Consider the following 22,495-nt stretch of genomic DNA (forward strand, 5'->3'; position numbering starts at 1 on the left):
CATAACCCCCACGCTACCAGGGAATCTATCTGAGAACACATGTCTTGATAGTCTCAAAATATGATCCTGGGAGACAGGAAAAATTAATCATCTTGTGCTGGTCTGACTTCAACTACTTCATAGCTCTGACTCTGAAATAAAATCTGAGCATGGGAGCAAGAAATGCCAGGAAGATACAAGGACTCAAATTTGAAGCTTAAAATTAAAAAAAAAAAAAATTAAATAAAGGGCATTGAACCCCGACAAGTTAAACACAATAAAACAATGAAAGGAAGGAGGAAAGGGTGCTTATTGCTGACCCCTCAGTCATGTAGCTCTGAAGTTTGGGGTTTTTTTGGAAGACAACATATTCCAGTACCCAGGAACTTCTGCTGGTTTTCCAGAGCAGGGGTACAGTTCTTTGTAAAATGCTCTGAAGTCCTCAAAAAGAAGGCCAAAAAAAATTAATAATAGAACTTCCAGACCAAGACTTTCACTCCACATCAACTCTGAATTGTTGAGACAATGTATTAACCCCTCACAGGGGCTTCCACACCAGGGAAGCACTGTGGGGTAATCTGGAATAAAAAGCTGCAGTAGAAATGGGAACCCCTTGCCAGCATCTTCTCCCATCACCTTTCCATATCCAGACCCACACAGGGATCCCATCAGTCCCTCAGCACGTTTGTGTTATGGGATGAGTGGCCCAGAGCCTTGGAAGAAAGGCAGTGCCACAGCAGCAGACTGAAGTCACCCTGTGCCGGTTGGAAGGCGAAACACGTAACCCTGAACAAAGCGAGGCCAGGAAACAGCCCCAGAGCTCTGCTCTGCTTTCAGGGGACGTGTCACGAGCAGCACTGGTGCCACTGACCTACTTATTCCCCCAAAAGGGCCACAGAAACAGGCAACAGCCCCAGCTCCTTGGCTGCTGCTGTGCCCAGCTCCCACGGCACCAAAATCTCTCTGGAAAATGCACTATAAGAAACAGAGGACAGGTGGGACCTTCCAAGACTGCTCCAGTTCTCCCAGAAATAACTGCTATTTTTGCCACTGTGTTACACAAGGGCAGAGCTGGAGCAAGGCTGTGTTTAGGAAATCCCATTTGCACCTCTGCCTTCCAACAGCAGCTTCTGTCCAATAATCTCCCTAAGGCTAAAACCCCTCTGTAATCGTTCCAGGAGGAAAGGGCAGACAGGCTTCATTTTTTCAGGATGAAAGCTTGCAAAGCTGCAGGAGTGTTTCAAAAAATGATCATTCCCGCTCACCAATCCAAATACAAACCCACAGACAAGGACGTGGGAATGCTGAGGAGGAAGAGCCTGCACAGCAAGTGGCATCCTACAGCTCCAGCCTGCTGCTCCAGCCAGAGCCATCACCTCAGTGATCCAGGGTACAAACATCGTTACTGAGAGCAAAAGAGCCTAAGCTCATCCATTTGGCAACTCAGGAACACATCAGATACAAACAGGATACCAGGATGAGCCAAAATCATCGCAGAGCCCAACACCCCCTTCGTGGCACCTGGTGAGGTCTGAATCAAATCTGGAGCTGTGGCTTCGTTTTGAGTCAAGTTCAGAAATTCAGTCCTAAAGGAGACCTTGCAAACAGCAAAAAGGCAAATGATCACTCCATAGTAACAAAGACACAAATCAACACCGACTAATTTAATTAATTAACTTAATAGTTAGATCAGGGCAGTGATCATCCCTCTGTGCTGGCACTGCTGAGGCCTCCAGGCCTGGGAACAGCTCTGAGCCCCTCACAAGAAGGACATTGAGGGGCTGGAGCATGTCCAAGGAAGGGAACGGAGCTGGGGAAGGGGCTGGAGCACCAGGAGTGGCTGAGGGAGCTGGGAAAGGGGCTCAGCCTGGAGCAAAGGAGGCTCAGGGGGGACCTTGTGGCTCTGCACAAGTCCCTGACAGGAGGGGGCAGCCAGGGGGGTTGGGCTCTGCTCCCAGGGAACAAGGGACTTACAAGCACGAGAGTGGGAGGCCAGCAGGTCTCTCGTTTCACTTTAAAGGAAAGAACTTCAGAAAACTCTTCCAATAAAAGTTTCCTGAACAGCAGCCACGACTTCTGAATCAACACTCCGGCAGCAGATTCCTCCTCTCTCCCAGCTGATGGTGTGATGGCTCTTTCCTTGCCAAACACCTGCTCGTCAGAAAGTGAAGCCGAGCCCTTTATAGCCCGAACAGACTCTGCAAAGATGTGAACCCACCATGCAAATGAGCCATTTGTTCAGGCTTCACACACCACAGTCCTGGTTCCTTGATCCTCCATGGATCTGCCACTCAGCAGCGAGGCACGGCCTTGGTGGCTCGTAGGGGTCACTCCAAGCTAGGAAAGCACGGCCTTGGTGGCTCCTGGGGGTCACTCCAAGTTAGAGAGACACAGTCTTGGTGACTCATGGAGATCACTCCAAGCCAGGCTTTGGTGGCTTGTGGGGATCACTCCGAGCCAGGGAGGCACAACTGGAGCCCTGAGAGCTTCACCCAGTCCTGTACTCTTCTAAATCCTGGCCTCCGGTTGTGCCTCATCCCAGCCCCAAAGGCAGAGTCATGATGGGGAATAAGCACTACAGCTCATGGAATAAACACTCTGGAGCTGCCAGAGCTTCCATCCCCCCCAGTCTCCTGAAGATCTGACACTTTGATGATGTTTGGCACGGAACTGCTCCGAGGTGCCACCAAGCCGGGCAGGGACAGGCGGCTGCCTGCCATTAACGCCGCGCCCCGCTGCCTTCAATTAAAACGCTCCATTTCCAACGACACGGGGGGAGCTCCCTGTCTGCTTTAATTTTGTACCACACACTTTACACAGCACAGACTTCTCCAAAGACTCTGCTGGATTTCACACAATCCCAGAATCATTAAGGCTTGAAAAGTTTTCCAAGATCATCAAGTCTAACCATCAACCAGCACCACCACGGTCACCACTAAACCATGTCCTCAAGTGCCACATCCACACATTTTTAGTGACTCCAGCACTGCCCTGAGCAGCTGTTCCAATGCTTGACAACCCTTTCCATGAATGTTTTTTTCCCCAGTATTTAACCTTAACATCCCCTGGTGCAACTTGAGGCCATTTCCCTTGCACTGAAAAACATAACCTGGGAAACTTCACATAACAGAGGCAATTGTGTTGAGGATGGTGGGAATTGGATCAGCTGGAGGTGCTCACCTGGAGAAGAGAAGGATCCGGTGAGATCTCAGAGCCCCTTCCAGAGCCTAAAGGGGCTCCAGGAGAACTGGAGAGGGACTTGGGACAAGGGATGGAGGGACAGGACACAGGGAATGGCTTCTCACTGCCAGAGGACAGGCATAGATGGGATATTGGGAAGGAATTCTTCCCTGTGAGGGTGGTGAGGCCCTACACAGGTTGCCCAGAGAAGCTGTAGCTGTCCCTGGATCCCTGGAAGTGTCCAAGGCCAGGTTGGATGGGACTTGGAGCAGCTTGAGATAGTGGGAGGTATCCCTGCCCATGGCAGGGGGTTGAAATGAGATCTTTGAGGTCCTTTCCCACCCAAACCATTCCATGATTCTGTCACAAACACTGCAGTTTGCTCCTCAGCCACATTTTTTTTCTGGAGTATGGCTGCAACAAGAAACAGATACACACAAAAGGCAACTCAAAGGCACTCAGCTGACCTAAATAATGGTAATTTCCTGGAAATTTCACTTAACCACGTGGGAGTTTGCAATACTTCAAGCAATCAACACACAGGGCTCCACAGATAAAAGCTGGGGGTTTTGCTTCCCTATCTGAGACATCTCAGAGAAGCACCAGCTGTGCAAAGAAGAACCACAAGACTGAAAATCTCAGATCTCCTTTTGATTTTATGTAGCCTCTAGAAGGAGGCACTTCCAGCCTGCAGAAACTGAAGAAGCAGTAAAGGGAATGAAACCAGTCCCTTGCTTCCACTGTTGCAGCCCACAGAGTCCCACATCCTTAGAATGAGACATCCCAGCCAGGAAAGGTGCACGTGAACTTGAAAGCTCAGCATCTCTTACACTTCTAGATTCATAAAAAAGGTAACATTTTGCTCAGAAAATGAAACTGAAATGGGAATTTTATAGGAACAGCAGACAGAAGCAAAATATCTATTTCATTACACTTTTATGTATTAGCCTCAACTGTGTCTGGTTCTGCCAATACGAGATGTTTGACATGCCTCAAATAGGAATACCTAAGAGATTTCAATATTTGTCTTGGATTCCTCCTAAAAAAAAAAAAACAAACCAAACAAACAAAACAGTTGTTGTAAAGTCTAAAGTTGTAGCCACGGGATGAAGAAATAGAGTTGGTATCACCTAAGGCAACCTACTGCTTTCAAACTTTTTTGCTCACCAAAAGAAAACAGCCTCATTCTCTCTTCCATAAAATATTAAACCATGTGGGATTGCATTTTGTAAATTATTTAAGGGCTTCAAAACACATAAATTGAGAAAAATACAGCCAACTTATCTCTCTTTTGGTGCTGAGTTTAGCATCTTGTGCTGAGGGAACCCAGTCCCTTGGAGGGTGCAGATTTCCACCAGCGCTGCTTCCCCGGCCACCCTGAGCCACCCCGTGACCAGAAGTAGGAGTTAAAGCCTTTTGCTGAAACAGTTTGGATTTCCCCTGTTTTCATTTCATCTTAAGGCCTGGACACATTGGCAGAGGAGGGAATTCGCCATGATGACACCAATGTTTGAGGATAAAGAGCAATCAGAGAAAGGTCCTGTGTTGTGACAGGCAATAACACGGCTAAAGTAAGAGTTTTGAGGCTCCAGACAGGACTACAGAGAAAGCCTCTCACAAAGAAAGACAAAGCAACACTTTTATAGTGAAGTCAGACAAGAAAAATTAGAAAAGGGACAAACCTGCCATGGGAAGACCAATTATTGTCAGCAAATTTAATGCCAATATTAGTGTGAACAGAGATGGCCCCAAGAACACAGTCCATGGGCACCATCCTGGAAAAGTGTCCCTCACCTGGAAGGGCTCAGTTCCCACACAGAGAGGTGACACAAGGAAAAACAAGAGGTTAAATGACAGGGACAAGGACTAAACCCAGGAGCTGTGCCTGTAATAGTGAGTTAAACCAAGCCAGAGCGGATCCAAACAGTCCAACGTAAGGATCAGGAAATGGCAGGGGCTGGGGAATGGCCCAAAAGGGAGCTGGGACCAAGCTGTCCTGATTTTGGAGCTGGAAGTTTAACAGTGGGATTGTGTCCAGGCTGTGCCAGGTGGGCTGAGGCCAGGGGACAGGGCAGGAATGCCACAGCCTGACTGACAGTGACATCCCAGAGCCAGAGCTGCTCCCTGACAGACTCCAGGGAAGTGCCATGGAGGAGACAATGAGCAGCTAAATATTTCCGTGTGGGAAAATCCTCCAAAACATGGAAAATCCTCCAAATACACACTGGTTGTTTTGAGCCCCTGCTCATGGAACACTGAACATGAATACAAATGAAGTCCTCAAAAGACAGAATACGAAGTTGCTTCACATCTTCCCCTGAGGGCAGCAATTGCTCTCCATGGGATCAGACAGACTCCATGGACTGCCTGTCACACTCTGGTCCCACCACAAGAAGAAAGAGCCCTCACTGCAAAGGTCCTGCCAACAGGCCACCAACAGGGACTGAAACACTTTGTACTGTAAAAGATCTGAGAAAGCTCTTTCTTTGAGCACTTCTGGAGACACTTCAAGCTCTCTCTACACTGCGTATTCCAGCATCACCTTGAGACACCTCAGCTCCAAGGGAAGAAGTTTGGGCTTCTAGTGAGGCCAGAAAAACCTCCCGGCTTAAAGAAAGAAATAAAAGAAATAAATGAAGCCTGTGCTTTTCTTCTTCCGCAAATCAGTCTAAAACCAACACAAGACTGAAGAAGTGCTAAGAACCAGCAAAATGTCCATCCCTTACCAGTACAGGAGACCAAAGGGACCCTACAGCAGAGCTGGAAAAGGACTTTCTGCAAGGGCATGGAGTGACAGGACAAGGAGGAAAGGCTTTGGGCTGAGAGAGGGTAGATTTCGATGGGATATTGGGAAGGAATTCCTCCCTGTGAGGGTGGTGAGGCCCTGGCACAGGTTGCCCAGAGAAGCTGTGGCTGCCCCTGGATCCCTGGAAGTGTCCAAGGCTAGGCTGGATAGGGCTTGGAAAACCTGGGATAGTGGAAGATGGAATGGGATGATCTTTAATGTCCCTTCCACCCCAAACCAGTTTGGGATTTTTTGATTATCCACTGTGCTGAATTCAATGCCAAGACAGTAATTCCTGATGCCAATCAGAGCCATCCATATCCAAATATCAGGCACGTAAGATCCAAGCTTTTGAAACAGCCACCACATTTAAACTTGGCAATTTGTTCCAATTAAAATGCAGTACTGTAATTCAAGTGGAAAGGATGATACTCAAGGTAAAATAGACAAGGTCTAATGTTAAGAGGGGCTTTTACAGAGAGAAATTGTGTTTCATCTGTGCTTGAGAGGAGTGGCAGGTCCCTCTCTCCTGCTCACACTTTTCCAACACCATCTGCTCGAGTTCAGCTCGGTGCAAGTGTTCCTCTCCTTGCAGGAACTGGAGAAGGAACAAGATTTAAAAGTCAATACCTACAAAAAGAACAGCAGCTTGAGATGAGGAAATTGCCTTAAATTTCATTTCTCCCAAGTACCTGCAAAAGCAGCAGCTCTCCCCTTCGCTAAAGATCTCAGCACTTGTTTTTCTTCTTTATCTCTGTTTTTTATTGATTTTACAAGGAAAATCAGCACCAGAGCTTTTGCCAGGAAGGATGAATTATGTGTGTGGATTCAAGAGGTTTAAAGCAGACTTGCCCTGAAATCTGAGAATCAAATCCTATGCAAGATTCTTCAGCCTTTACTACGTCCACAAGGAAGAAGCATTTTCCATAGGAAAACAGATCCATGAGCTGCCCAAGCTTTCATTTGCACTCTCTTTAAAACCTTCACATTCATAGAAATGTTGTTTTCCTTGTAGATTTCAGAAAGAATAAAAACAAAAACTGAAATTTCCTACAAGCATCCAGGGAGCTTTTCTTCTTTACTACTTCACTGTGCTAGAAAAAAACCACTGCTTGCTTTGTAATAGAATTCAAATTAAAACTGCTCTGCCAGACTCAAGGCATTTTATTTCACAGGGAAGGCAGATTTTCCTTGCTGATGGGGTGGATTTGCTGTGCACAACACACACAAGCCCACAGTCAGTGACACAAGCACTTGGGGCCCAGCCACAACAGAAATGGGGAATAAATCAAAGTAAATCAGAATCCCTTTGAAAACAGCAAAAATTCCTGGGTCCTACCCCAGCTCTGACTTCACTCAGTGAAAATGACTCTATTTTAACTAAAAGGGTATTAATCCAAGTCAATTAGTCCAACCATACTCAACCTCTATTTGCAGAAGTGACCTTCATTCCAATTACCTTACTCTGGAAGTAAATTAAGACAAACCTTCAGGCAAATTTCATTCAGAGCAAGAACTAAATTTCATAACCTTCAAACAATTGAACCTGAGAAGCTGAATTCCGATTAATTTGCCTGTGTATCCATATGCAGATGGAGCCATGAACCTCCCAGCAATTCCTCCCAGCACCCTCAGCCCAACTTTCTGCTCCCAGACCGAAGTGTGATGCTGCTCTTCCTGTCAATAATCATTTTTCCACCTCCCAGATGGCTGAATTTCCAGAGCTGTGATTGTAGAGCTGTCTGGAGCTTCCAGATCCTGGAAATGGGAAGCATTACGTGATGCTTAAGGCCATTAAATGTGTGTTGAGTGCTGGAGCCCGGAGCCATCCATCAAACATCAAGATAAAAACCTCTAACAAAAGATTTCCAGAGAAGGCTTCTGTTAAAATAAAGTAAAAATGGGAGGCTGGGGAGTTTGAAAATATTAAGGAATAACAAATCTGTTTTCCAAGTTCGTTTTATGGTGTTGACTCTGCTAAGTGAAAAGAGCTGCTTAAAGAGAGTGAATGGAATCAATCACAGCAGTTCAGGGAAAACACGGCCCAGAGGTGGGGGGGAATAACTCACCCGGCTTCAGAAACGCCAGTTTGCTCAAAAAAAAGAAAAGGCCACTGGGGCAGGCAGACAGCAAAGAGATCTGACCCTAGGAATGGATTTCCACCCAATTTTCAAAGCGAGGGATAGCTAAACATCAGCTGAAGTTCCTGAGACACAGCTCGCCAGTCAAACCCAGCCCCAAAAAAGGCTTACGATGAGACAAACTGAACAAGAGGGAGAGATAGGAAAATCCCTCCTCTGAAGTGCTGCAATTAAGGAATAGGTAAGGAAACAAATAACGACAAGCTTGCTTTGTTGATCTCCTCTGCTCCAGGAACAGAAGAGCCCCAGAGTGAAGAGCAGCTAAAAAAGGAACATGCGCTGATGGCTCCCGGTATTTGGAGAGAGAGGAAGTATCTGCCAATGGTACACAAGGCTGTGCTTCAAATGACAGCAGTACAATTTCACAGATGTAATTTTGAGCTTTCTTCAGGTGATGAAGTGCTACTGGAACATCAAGAAGCCCCTTAAGAGAGGGAGTAGGAGCCCCATTTGTCAGCAATAAAACCACAGGATGACACACGCCGGAGAAGCAGTTTGGTTCCCGGTCCAGGGATGCAGCTCAGCAACTTCCCTGGATGCTCATCCCACTCCACTCATCCGTAGCCGTGAGGGTCGTTAAGGCTCAGAGCTGCACATAACCAGAGCTCAGGGTCACAGAAACAAGCTCTGCTCACACAGTTGCTATATTTGCCTTCTTTTCCAGGTCTCCCTCACAGCCACTTGTCTTCAGAGAAGCTGTGGCTGCCCCTGGGTCCCTGGAAGTGTCCAAGGCCAGGTTGGATGGGGCTTGGAGCAACCTGGGATAGTGGAAGGTGTCCCTGCCCATGGCAGGGGGTGGGAATGGATGGGCTTTAGGGTCCCTTCCAACCCAAACCATTCCATGTTTCTCTGATTCCCCCACCTGGGGTTGCTGGGCATGAACAATCAAGTTGCCCCAGGAGACACCTGAGCTGCCACAGGCGGCACATGGGAAAGAGGAAGGGAAAACCCAACCCTTCCAAAACAGCCAGGGAAGCAAAACTGATTTCCAAATATCAGGCAGCATTTCCTGACATTTCTCAGGAGCTCTTTAGCCGGAAAGGTAACTAGAAAACCTCCTCAGGCTGAGAGCAGCACTGGGAATGCCTCTCTTGGACACCATTCCCAAAGGACACAGCAGGAAACGTGCTGCCATAAGCTCCGATCTCAGTATCTGCAAAAACAGCAAATGATTATCAAGGTGCTCAGATGGGCTCATCTCAGTTCTTAATCACAGTTGTTGGTTAAGTCATCACTCACTCAAAGATTTTGCATTCCCCCCCAAGCCCAAAGCACAGGGAGGCAGTGGTGGATCTCATCCCAGCTCCTGCTGTACTCACTCACCACATCCCAGTCTCTGGTAAGGAGGGAAGTGCATGCACCATGGTCAGATTTATTGTTTTTAAAACCACCACTGACACATTTGGCAGAATTCAGAACTCTCATCTGGGAAGATGAAACTTGCTACGTTTGACGTGGGAGTCAGACATCCCTTCTCCCATAATGGAGTTCACACTGACAAACACGGACACAAATCTTCGGGAAGTCACAACTCCCCCCACCCTCAGTGGGAACAAGGGCTATTAATTTCAATTTGGAGCATCAAACCCCTCAAGCCAAAAGCACCAGGCAGAGAATAACCACATTTTGCTGTGTGCTCTGCGATTTATGACCTGGAGTTTCAAGAGGGGGAGAGGAGTTCTCGTGCTGCCTTTCATTTTTCTGGCTTTAAAACCTCAGCCAATAACAACAGAATGTCACTAAGAACCAGCTCCCTTCCCAAAGGAGCAGCACACAGTGGGACAGACCCCAGCTCCTTCTCCCACAGCATTATTCCATGTGAAGGGCAAACAGGAGCAAGGGTTTAAGTGCTAAAGCAAACAGAGCCAGCTTTAACACACAGGTTGATGAAAGAGGCCGTACACAGCTGTTCTTGAAGTAATTTCTTTGTAGTCTTCATTCCCACAGATAATTATAAGCTTAGAGGTTCTAAGACTTCAAATGATAGTTTGTGCTTTCTTCAAGTAAAAAAAAAATTAAATAAATAAATTTAAAGCTCATATGCTTTTTAAGTCATGATTAATGAATCTTCACAAAAATAATAGAAATGGCCACAGTTACCTGAGGGATAGACTTGGGGGAGCTCAGATGTGCTTCTGGTTTTGCAGAAAGGCTGAACCTCAACCTGGGTAGGACCTGTAATTTAATTTATAAATTGTTGGGGTAATATTGTTGCCTTGAAGACTACATACATACAAGACTTCCTTTAAAACTAAATTTGAGAAATATTGATTTTTAAGAGGCTTCCACAGAGCACTGTTAGCAATAAAAGTAGCATTTGGAAGAACAGAGCTGGAAGTTTTAACTCCCCAAATGCTGTGAGTGGGAACTTGGGGGAACCCAAGCCCAGGGAATGAATGAATTCATCTGATATTTCACATCCACCTGGAAATAAGAAATGACAGCACATGGACCAGCAGGCCTTTCTGGAGTGACTGGCATTTAACAAATGATGGCAGTGTTTTAAAAAGAGATACAAAAAAACAAGACCAAAAGTATTTTAAGAAGAGAGAAACAAAAAAAAAAAAAAGAAAAAAAAGACACTTCCTTCTATTCCAAGGGCATAGACCAAAAAAAGAGGCACAAGCAAGAACATAACACGAGACATAAGTAAGTTTGTGGAGGAAAGGAACAGGCTTATTGTCTGGAGAATCCACTGTATTTCACACAGCAACTGTATGGGGAGAAGGAGTAGGGGGAAGAGAGTATCAAAATCAAAACAAGTCACAAGGCATCAACAATCCCTTGATGACAGCAGAGCAGTTTTTGTTGGCACAGCTCGCGACAGCTGGAGGAATAATTGCGATGCTGAGCGAGGATGCCGAGAATATTTCGCTTCAGAGTCTCAGATGAAAGATGTTATCCACAAGCACTTTGCAAATGTTAATTAAACCCACACAGCCCCTTTTGGCAGATCAAGAAGTATTTATCCGTATTTTGCAGAGAGGGGAATGAATATCTCAGGCACTTTTAACTTAAGGTAAAGCTGCTCTTTGTACTTAGGAAGTGCCCCACAGATACACCATTAAAAACACAAATTAACCTTCCCAATCCAGCAGCCCTCCGGAGGGCACAGCCAGGATGGAGCTGATCCCTCTCACTTCTCTCTGACTACTGCCCCAACAGAAGCCTTGACTCTGCAGAAAAGCCAAACTCTGAGGTGACTACAGGCACTGCAAATGAGCTTTAAAACAACACCAACCCTCGGTGAGTTGGAAAAGAAAAACAAAACCCAACTGCTCTTCCTTTGGTTTTCCTCTTCCAAGGTGACAGCCTTTCCTGGGCTTAAAATCATGGAATACCCTGAGTTGCAAGGGATTCCTAAGGATCATCCAGTCCAACTCCTGGCCCTGCACAGACACCCCAACAATCCCACCCTGCGCATCCCTGAGAGCGTTGTCCAAACACTCCTGGAGCTCTGGCAGCTTTGGGAATGTCACCGTTCCCTGGGGGGCCTGCTCAGTGGCCCACCACCCTCTGGGGGAAGAACCCTTCCCTGATATCCAACCTAAACCTAACACAGCTCCAGCCTTTCCCTGGGTCCTGTCTCTGCTCACAGGGAGCAGAGATCAGAGCTGTCCCTCAGGAAGAAGCTGCAGGCCCTCATGAGTCTCCCCTCAGCCTCCTCTTCTCCAGGCTGGACAAACACAGTGACCTCAGCCACTCCTTGTACTCTTACCATTCCAAACAAGCTTCCTATTTCAGATATTCACATAAAACACCAGTCTCCAACAGGATAAAAAAGTAATCATGTCAATTTAACCCAAAGCAGTGAGTTAAAGCAGGCAGAAGCAGTGGAAATAAAAAGGAGCTGTGAAATCATTACCAAAAAAGACAAAAGAGGCACAAAGTATTTGGGGCACCTACACTGGCAGGGCAGGAGTACCACTGTGTCCTGGAAAAAAGAGCTTTTCCTCAGAAGAAAACCACTCCATTATTTGTTAAATTGACATGGAACATTTGGTATTTAAGAGGGCAAGGGTCAGTTTGTTGGATCTATAAAAGAGTAGCTGAGAACATCTGCAAGGTCAGGAATAAAATGCATAAACACACATGTGAACTAAAACACCAAAATACACAGTGGTGGCCGATGCCTGTGATCTTACCATGAAAATAAGCATATTTGGAGTTCCTTCCTGTTCAAAAAAACCCCCAAATCCCTGAAGCAGCTGATTTAGTATATATTTCAGTTAGAAATACATTTAATGCCGCAATTGGAAAGGAAACCTAAGAGTAAGTGGAGCACGTTCCAAGACTGTTGCGGATCCCTATCCAGCAGAAACGCTGTGGGACAGTGTCCCTCCTGCAGAGCTCACACACCCAAAGGCAGACAGTGATTACTCACACAGTTGAACAATGTTTTTACAGATCTATAGTTTATATTCCATTTATGCTTACAGTGTTTTTACAGATCTACAGTTTATATTCCATTAATGTTTACAGTGTAACCCACAGGGCACAGCACAGGCTTCACCACCATGTGCCCATCAAGCCTGGAGACTGTCCAGGGCTGCAAAGCTGCATTCAGAGCAAGCACAGGAGCTGAAAAGCTTTCCCTAGGCTAATCCAGTGCCTCAAATGGCTTTCTTGGCAGCTTGCATGGCCACAGGAATTTTCCATAGGAGCTGGCAGGTATGGCTTGAAAAACCAGGCTGACACATGCCACAGCACAAGGGGCCACCACCGTTAACTCAGCTTTGTCACACAGATGCCACCGTCTTCTCTTTGCTAATCCAAGGTACAGGAAGCTCCAAAGACCCAGGAAAACCTGAAACCTCCCCAGGGAAGCAGGCAGCTGGTTGTGCAATTCCAGCATTACCTGTGCTGTTGCAATCTGGCACAGCCAGGAGACAAACCTGGGGTAGAGGCAGCAGATGTTTGCTGAGGCATTTATTTACCCCCTTTGCGACCCTTTCCAGGCTCGCTCCACCCAGCCCCACCAGCCAGATCCAGCTCCTGCTCTTCCCATGCAGAGGTATCAGGAAAAGGTTCTTCCCCCAGAGGGTCATGGGGCACTTGAACAGCCTCCCCAGGGAATAGTGAGTGGTTCCCAAGGCTGCCAGAGCTCCAGGAGCGTTTGGACAATGCTCTCAGGGATGCACGGGGTGGGATTGTTGGGGTGTCTGTGCAGAGCCAGGGGTTGAACCCGATGATCCTTAGGAATCCCTTCCAACCCAGGATATTCTGTTTCTATGATTCTTTGCCACCCAGCTCAGAGCTGCTTCTCCAATGTGCTCACTCAGGACCGTGGTACTACAGGCATTAAAATAATGTTTTAGTGTAGTTTTCAGTGATCAAGTCAAAGTATTTTGGCTCATAATTCCATTTTTGCCCTTGGCTTCTGGTTATATTAAAACTGCACACAGTGAGGTAGATATTGAGACATTATTAAAGGTGCTGTACATCCGGAGCAATTCCCACAGAAATCTATTTGCAGTCCACTTCATCTTGATGACAAGCTTGGAATTAGGGCAATTCCAGCTGGGAACTGTTCCTGTGTTTTAACACACGCTGCAATGCAAGGCAGCTGCACTGACCTTTCCTGGCTGTTGGTCTGGGGGTTCTCCCACAAACATTTGCAGGGTTTGGGCTGGCTCTGGATCTGCTGCCACTCTGCCACGTGAGCAGCCCTGCTCCAAACTCCAAGGAGAGGTGTGAGGCTCAGCACTCGAGGCTGCAGGAGGAGCAGAGCTAGCCTGGGTCTCCAGGCAAGGGGCAGGGGCCAGGTCTTGTTATTCCACGCTTTCCGATAAGACACCCAGCACATTTTGACCTTCCCACACAAATCCATATTTGTATGGCTGCCAGCTCTTTATCACTTCCCTTTTTGCTTTTTTTGGTTGGCTGTTTTCAACTTCACCCAAGGTTACATTCAGCAAAGGCTGCTCCCTCAAAATTCAGCATTAAACCCACTATCACATTACCATCTGGAAATCGCATTTAAATCCCTCTTGAAAGTGCACGTTTTGCAAAGGAAAGCCCCAACTGAGCAGAAAGCAGCACATTTTTGCCCCATGTCCCTCTGCAGGTGAAGCATTTTGCAAAGGCCACCTTGCAGCTGTTGTTGTGACCTTCTAGAGATCAATACCCCCACCTGTGCTCGCCCTCTCCTGGGGGAGCACACACCACACACAGAACAAGCATTACTCGGTAGCCTGGAATTTGACACTGGGTATAAACAAGCTCAAAACCTCCTACATCAAGTACAACCTGCTGCAGTCACCAACTCAAAGCCCCCTCTGAAATGCTTCAGAAAGAACCCAACAACTGTTGAACTAATTCCCTTTTTTTCCCACCCAAACTATTGTTTGGAATCTGCACATCTCTGACTAAAAGCCACTTTGTAACTCTCAGTCACTGCTTGTGGCCTCTTATAATTTTCCTTTTGGGGATCAACACTGTCCTCAAAGTCAAAGGTTGGGGTTTTTCCACCACCACGGCATCATCTGTATTTCTTATTTACAGACTCAGACATCATCTGTAATTAATACTTTCAGTAACCCCTGTGCTGGCCCTTCACCTCTGTTATCACCCTACCGCTGCTCAAGGATGCCTGACAGGGCCCCTTTTTGCAGCTCCTATGTCCAGCAAATATTCCAGCCAAACAGCAGACTATTCCAGATTATCCCTCACGAGATTTAATGACTCTGGAAAGATCCCCAGGGAAGTAGTGTTTATTGCCAACGAGCTCCATTAAGTATCCAACAACATCCAGCAAAAAACAGCAAAACATCAGGATTTTAATTATTTTTCCAGTTGGCTGTAGCACTCAGAACACCACAGAGCATGTGCCACATGAATGGCCTGCCCACAATTCTCTGCATTCTTTTGGGGGCTGTCAGCAAAGGCAGCTACTTCCAGGAGGAGTAACTTTATTCAGGATAACCAAGCAGTAGGAAAACACTGCTTTTTGCCCCACACATCACTTGCCAACAGGGAGAGAGCAGAATGACTGGAAACACCTTTCAGGCAGTGACATGCTACTGGCATGAGCGGCTTCACTTAGGATGTGGTTTTTCACTGTTGCTCAGCTGATCTCATGGCCTGGTGCTGCTGAAAAGAGGAATCTCCTCCCCAGCTTCCAAGCCTGGGTCCACAGTGAGCTGAATCAGGGAGTTAGGCTGGAAGAAAACTGTCTGGACTGAGAGGGAAGGAACTGGATCTGTATCAGTGCAAAAAGATCAGTGGGAGCACCAGGCTGGGAGCAAAACCTTTCCTTGCAGCAGCAGCTTGACATAAGATCAGTTCAGCTACAATGCACAGCCACACTCTAAATTTAGAGAGCTTTCTAACTCTAAAGCTGTATCCCATGTCCATTATTCCTCTCCAGCACAAGAATGAGCCATGCTATTAGAAATGCTTTTATACCAGCGTTGTGCTCTCCACCCTAGAGGAGCACACATCAATTGTGGATAAAGTGGTTCAACTTTGGAATGTAGACAAAAACTGAGACAACGCTAATGGTGGTGAAAGACAGGTTGCCTGGGGAGGGAAATGATCAGAGATTTATGAGGAAAGGGGGGAAAGAAAACCTACAGATAATTTACCTGTGCTTGGGTCACTGCTCATTAGTGCTCTGAAGAGAATCACTTCACAAGTTATAAATTAGGCTGCTCTTGGCTTACTCCCTTATTATCCAGCTCAGGCAGTAGCCAGGAGCCTTTCACACACACCGGATAATGGGAACACTTACTCTGAATAAAATGAACAGAGGCAAAGAAAAAAACAGGGGCCTTCATTTGAGCAGGAAAAACCATCAGGAGACTAGCAGTGGCATTGGGTTTCACCAGTCATTTCTCTGTCACTCTGCATTTTCTCCTTCTCCAGAGAAGGGAAAACCTCTCCAAAAACAAACTTGGGCTGTGCAGATGTGGTTGTTCTCTCCTGTTGATATTTCCATCTACCCCCTGTTGATTTGGGACTTCCAACAGACTTTTTAAAAGCTTTCCCATTCAGGCTGAGCGCCACTCTAAGAAGTTTCTGGAGAGATTGTTCAATGCAGACATGTAAAAACTTTCAATTTTGGCTATTAGGCAAAGCTCACTGTTCAACAGCAAGCAGTCAATTTCTGTCTCAATTTTATTTTTCCTTTTGTAATCGTGGCTTGAAAAAAATGCAGCTGTAACACACTTCTTTAAATATTCATGATTTTTTTAATGTATAGAAATAAAATCCAGCAGACACTAACATACCAGTGATACCTATCAGAGCTGGCAAGGGCAAGATCACTCTTTTCCCACACACCTTCTAATCTCCTGCTTACATCGCTGATAAAATAAACTCATTATTAAAAAGTGCTTTAGCCTAAAGGTTAAAGGTTGACAAAATCCACAACTTTGGAACAACAAAACCCAACTTTGACCAGAAAGGCTGAAACAGCCAATTCAGCCCAAATATTTTGGCAATTTTCCCTTCTTTTCATGCTAAAGCCCCAAAAGGATGAGCTGTGCAGCTGCAGCCCCGCCACCAGAAGCAGCCTGACACTTGGCCTTGCTCTTAGGATTCCATCTCAGAGGCAAAAGCACATGGAAACAAAGACACACTTGGCCGGTGAACCCAAGAGGATCTGTATAAATTAGCTCCCTGGAGACCTGACAAAAGCTCCCTTCCCTCCTCAAAGGCATCGGCTCTGGGATGCCTCACGGTGAGCACTCCAGCCGGAATTAAAAGGACTCTAAATCTGTCCACAGGGAAAGGCAGCAGCTGGATCAGCAGGATGAAGCAGAGTCCAGGCAGCCCCACACAGGAGACAGGAGGGAAGAAGTGCATCCTCCTTTCCTTAGGGGCAGTTTCAGTGCAGCACTGCAATCCCCTTCTAACCCTCTGAACCTAAATCTCTCTAAAAATGCTTTCACACCCTAGAGCTCATGTCTTGTAAGGTCCATTCTGTCCAGAGAGCAGCCACCACTGGTTACTCATAGAAAGGGCTGAGGCACCATGCCACAACTCCAATCTCATTCCTGATCCACCCCCACTTCCAAAATCTTCCCCCTCTCTTTTCAACAGTGTCAATACTAATATGCAAAACAATAATCTGACTCTTAACAAATATTCAAGTCCTGCTTCCCCAGGGCACGCCCAAGGTTGCCAGAGTTCAAGGAGAGTTAGGGCAACGCTCTCAGGCACAGGGTGGGATTGTTGGGATGTCTGTGCAGGGGCAGGAGTTGGACTGGATGATCCTTGTAAATCCCTTCCAACTCAGGAGATTCTTTAAGTCTCTGGTAGGATTTTCAGCAGCATTACCTAATGCAGGTAGGTCCAGGCTAAAGGCTGCTCTCAGGGGCAGAAGTGAAACCTCTTCTGCCCAGGAGCCTCCCCAGAGAGGTAAAGCTGCCCCCACTGCTCACTACTCTGTACCAAGAAGAATTCCTCTTCTAAAATTTTAAGCATCATCTTCACAGCAAGATGCCCATGACTTCCACATCAGCCTTTCTGCTGCCTGTGGGAGGCACAGATCTTGGCTTGCTTTTAGCTCCTGAGTCACTTGGGAGCTGGGAACAGAAGGAATAAGTATCCTTCAGTCATCAGCATCACCAGAGAGCAGCAGGTCTGAGAGCCACGGAGGGCAGGAAGCACGTGACAAAAACATCTCCAGCAGTGAAAAATTTAATAACCTTGTTATTAATTCTTAGCAAATAACAACACTGATTCCCACTCTTCCTTTGATTTGCAACAGGAGGAGGAAGAAATAAAGTTGCTTAAACAGGAACAGCTGTTGCATCAATGCCGGTAGAACGGAGTCTCCAGCATCCTGTTCTCAGGAGAGCCACTGCTGTCTGAGGAAGAGCTCTGCCTTTTCAAGAGGACTTCAGAACCTCAAACACCAACCTTCAGCTACACTTCCATCCTGATCAGAAGTCAATTATCCTGCTGAGTGACGACAGAACAATTCACAAAGTAAATCCTTTTCATATCGGGGCCCTCTGTGATGGAGTTGCACTGGGATCTTCCTTACTCATACAAAAGCAAGGAGGATTTCATTTGTGCTTCCCACAATTATTCCCAAGGGCCTCCCTCTGAACTGCCAGGTGAACCTCCAGTGTAGCAAAAGCTTCACCTGACAATGTGAGCTAATGCACTTTTACCCAGAGCAGAAGTTCCCAAGTTGTTATCAAGTCTGAGGAGATCTAGAAAGCATTTACACCCCGCTGTCTCCAGAGTTCACTCACAGAATCAAACTTGTGCTACTGCCATTGTTTCCCAATCATTGCTACAGTAACGCAAACCTCCTGGAGAGCCATTTCTTAACAACTTTGAAATAGTTTTATTATACTAAATAATTACTGCAACATTTTTGTATCACAAAGAAGTTTTCATCTGTTCTCAGGCTTTGTACCTTGCAGGGTTCTCATCCCAGCACCGTTCCCTTCCCAGGTGTCCAAGGTCAGATACACTGAATTTAGTTCCAGAGAAGGCTCTCAGTATCTGCTGTTGGATAAATGAAGCCACAAGTTCATAGAATGGGTTGGGTTGGAAAGGACCTTAAAGCTCATCCCACTCCACGGGATGGCTGAGCTTTGTTATTTAACAATGAAAAAAAACAACAAGACCAATAAAAGAATCATGGAATCGTTAAGGTTGGAAAGGACCTCAGAAAATCACAAAATCCAACCATCAACCCAGCACCATCACCATGTTCACCACTACACCAGATCCTCAAGTGCCACATCCACACATTTTTTAACATTTCCAGAGATGGTGATTCCACCACTGTCCTGGGCAGCCTGTTCCAATGCTTGACAACCCCTTCCATGAAGAATTTTCTCCTAATATCCAACCTTAACCTCCCCTGGCACAACCTGAGGCCATTTCCTCTCATCCTGTCACTTGTTTCCTTGGAGAAGGACTGACTCCACCTCCCTACAACCTCCTGTCAGGGAGTTCTACGGAGCAAGAAGAGAGCTGGAGAGTTGCAGCCCTGCACTAACACACCACGGAGGATCTCACAGCAACCTGATGGTTTTCACCTCACTTGAGCTCTTTCCCTCTAATCCCCCATGTGATCCAAGAAGAACTGGGAGCAGGAAAGAAATAAACACACAAACAGTGACTTATTCTCCCCAAATCCAAAGCAGTTCCTGGCGGGAAGGGAGGAGAACACAACCCAAGCTGACATTCCAGGCTCAGCAAGGAGGAGCACTCCAGCACATACTGCTGGCTTTGTGATGTGCCACAAAGGCAGCCTGTTCCAGCTCCCCCATTACACATTGTCCCACACAGCCTCTGCTCCCAGTTTCAATGGCTGCATTAAATGGAAAAGTTCCCTGGATGATGGCACAGAGCTGGATTCTCCAAGTTCCATTTCCCCAGTGTGGCTGGATCACAGCAGGGATCCCAGCGAGGTCTCCAAACCTTCCCTTGTCCCAAGCTAATCCAGGAGGTTTCCCCTGGATGGAGTCTCTCATCACAAGAGATTTACTTGGGCAGAGCAAAATTCCACCACACAACTCAGCATTTTACAGGCCCTTTCCACACTGGCTGTATTATTCAGGCAATGTACTAAAAAAAAAGGTAACATAAAAAGAAATAGATGCAGTGTACCAGTGCTGTCCAGGAAGAGCTGACCCCTCATTTCAGGGAGATCAATGTCTGCTGCATTTATACCCTCTAAGGCCAAAAATAATGCTGGAACCACCAGGAGAAACAGCCAATTACACTATTTTTCTCTCAAGCAGATTAAAAATTACTCTCAATTTACTATCTTACTAAACTACAGCTGAAATTATTACAGTAGGCTGGCTGTGGGCTGGCAGGCTGGCTCTGTGCAACTTCACATATGCAAGAGTAAAAAGAAGAATGAGAAAGAACCATAAATATAAATTTTTGCATTTATAAAATATATATACATGAAGGCAAGGAAATACTAAAAAACCTCCAAGCTTCACCAACAAGCACAGGGGCTGGGACACCCTGAGGAGTGATAGACTCAAAATCAACCTATAGTTTCTGGATGTCTTTCTCTCCCTCTCTCCTCCTCCTCCTCATGCCATAGGTGTCCCCTGTCCAGGGGGACTCCCCAGCTGGGTTCAGGACTGGGTGAGGCATAGGTGACACATCTTGGCAGGCCAGGTGAGGCTTTGGGGAGCTGGTGTTTTATTGACAAATCTGTGCAATTAACTGATTGTGCTGCACAAACTGGCTGCTTTGGGAGAGAACTGCTACAAGGACTCGGTCCTTTGGCTTCCGTGTGCAGAACAGAAGCCACCAGTGCAGCAGAGACAGACCCTGGGAGTTCTCTGGGTTTAAAGGCAGGAAGGAAGCACTGGGGAAGGCAGCAGAGATGAAAGAAGAAAAGCACGGTGGTGGAAATAGCAGTGGAGGTGTGGAAGATAAACCTCAACACTGGGAAAAACTGCTCTGGATGGGCCATGGAGCCGTGATTCAGCGCTGAGGAAAACATCCAAGTGTTCCTTAGCTGAACAGAGGCCCAAGTTTCCCAGGCTGCCCACAGGGCAGGGCTTTAATCACCCCTGTGGGAGCCCTGACTCACCTTAGGGCAGCACAAAAGCCACAGATCTGAGTCAGGGCAGATAGACAAAACCACAGACTTGTCACAGCCCCAGGCATGTCAGTCTGCAGCCCTTCACTGCAGCCCTGCTGTTAACACTTCAATCACGTCATTTTCCAGTTCTACTTTCTGGAAGCCACTAATAAAATAAATATCATTTGTGCAAAGCAGAGGGGATGGAGAGCCAGGCCTTGCCCTTGCAGAACCAGAACCTGTTTGATGACACCGATTTATATTTATATTTATATTTATCTAAATAAGACCAATTCTCTATTTTGATATCATTTCTTATCCAACAGAGAGGGGGAGAAGGTTTAACATCCAGAATGTTTCTTGTCCTCATTTAGAAGATGCAGCAGACACCAGCAGCCATTTAGTTTCACGAAATTGCTGCAGGATACAAAGATACATCCCATATCCTGGCTGACAGCTTTAGCACAAAGCCACACAACCTTGCCAGGGCTCGTTGTTAACAATGTATTGTTCTAGTGACTCAGTGCACTGGAATGCTATCAGGTTTATTCATAGCTTTTCTGATTGACTTTTTAGATTAGACACATAAACCTCTGCTTTAAAAAAATAATAATTAAAAGGCTGTGGCTTATTCTTACAAGGAGCATCAAAATTCCTGGTTTCTTTTCTATGGCTAAACATACAGAGAGCTGCAGCAAAAGGATATGAAAACCTCAGAAACCCAAAGGTTCTTTCAGTCTTCTAGGAAGAACATTCAAGAGGAGAAAAAATGACCAAAAATTGGAATATAGTGAATACAGTGAAGATGGTCAAAACCATGAAGCATCTTTGTAAGGACCATTGAACCAATTAGGACATTTTAGTCTGGAAAAGAGGCCTCTGACAGGGGACACAGAAGGGATTTACAGAGTTTTACCAGTGTGGAATTGGCAAATGGCAATTACCCAAACAGGAGCTAATTATTACAGCTGGCAGTAGGTGCAGTTACCAAAAGGAAGTGGTTCATCACACAGAGTTAAACTTTGAAATGCCAGGACGGAGGCTGGAAGCACACAGAGGTTCAACAAAGAGTTAAATAAGCTGATGGGAGATGAAGGACATTCTGTCCTTCTGGTCACAGCTGGAGACAGGACAGACCTGTGGCCTCCCACAGCTCAGGTGTTTGCCATGTTCAGAGTTTTTAAGAAGCAGACAAAAGTCTACAGCATCTCCTGAGGAGAACAGCAGCAAGAAGCAGGAATTCCACCCCCTCACTTCCCAGAGCTGCTCGGGAGGACTGCAGCAGGTACAGGCAGCACAAATCCTCCCTGCCATACCAAAGTGCTCTCCCCCAGCTCTTCCTCATTGCAGCTGTGAGCAAAGAGCACACGAGCCTGTGTGGAGCACAGGAGGCATCAGACCCACGCTCGTGCTCATGTGGATGGTGCCACATCCTCACAGGAAGGAACCTGCAACACAAACTCCTGCAGAACTTGGCTTTGCTGCCAAGCCAGGAAGCCTCAGAAGGTGTTTGAAGATGAGTCTCCTGAAAATATTTTTAGATTCCAGGCCCAACCCAGTTATTTAGATATTTAGTGTCATGGAGAGAGTCTTGCATAAGAATGACTTGTTAAGGAGTCCCTTGAAACAGGTTGTTTTCCCATTCTGCTCCATGGCAATCGCAGACTGTTTGCAGCATCTTCTCTATTGCAGCTCCCTGCCAAGAACAGCTCTTCCCTCAGCTATCTCCTACTGGCCTAAATTCATACTTCTTCCTTTAATCACAATCTTCCACCCTAAAAAGGACTCCAAACCTGAAATCCTTGTCTCCTACATTCATTCCTCCAGCCACCAGGCCCACTAACCCAGAAGAGCTTCTGAAGGTCAATGCTGAACCTGCTGCACACCACA

General features: G+C 46.4%; 1 protein-coding gene across 4 annotated transcripts in view; it reads right to left on the minus strand.

Annotated features, from left to right (window-relative positions):
- EXTL3 (exostosin like glycosyltransferase 3) overlaps positions 1 to 22,495 on the minus strand; it is a 132,929-nt gene that overhangs the window by 66,708 nt on the left and 43,726 nt on the right. The gene's annotated exons all lie outside the window — the stretch shown is intronic.

This window comes from Aphelocoma coerulescens, chromosome 3 (assembly GCF_041296385.1).
Source record: "Aphelocoma coerulescens isolate FSJ_1873_10779 chromosome 3, UR_Acoe_1.0, whole genome shotgun sequence".
Lineage (NCBI taxonomy): Eukaryota > Metazoa > Chordata > Aves > Passeriformes > Corvidae > Aphelocoma > Aphelocoma coerulescens.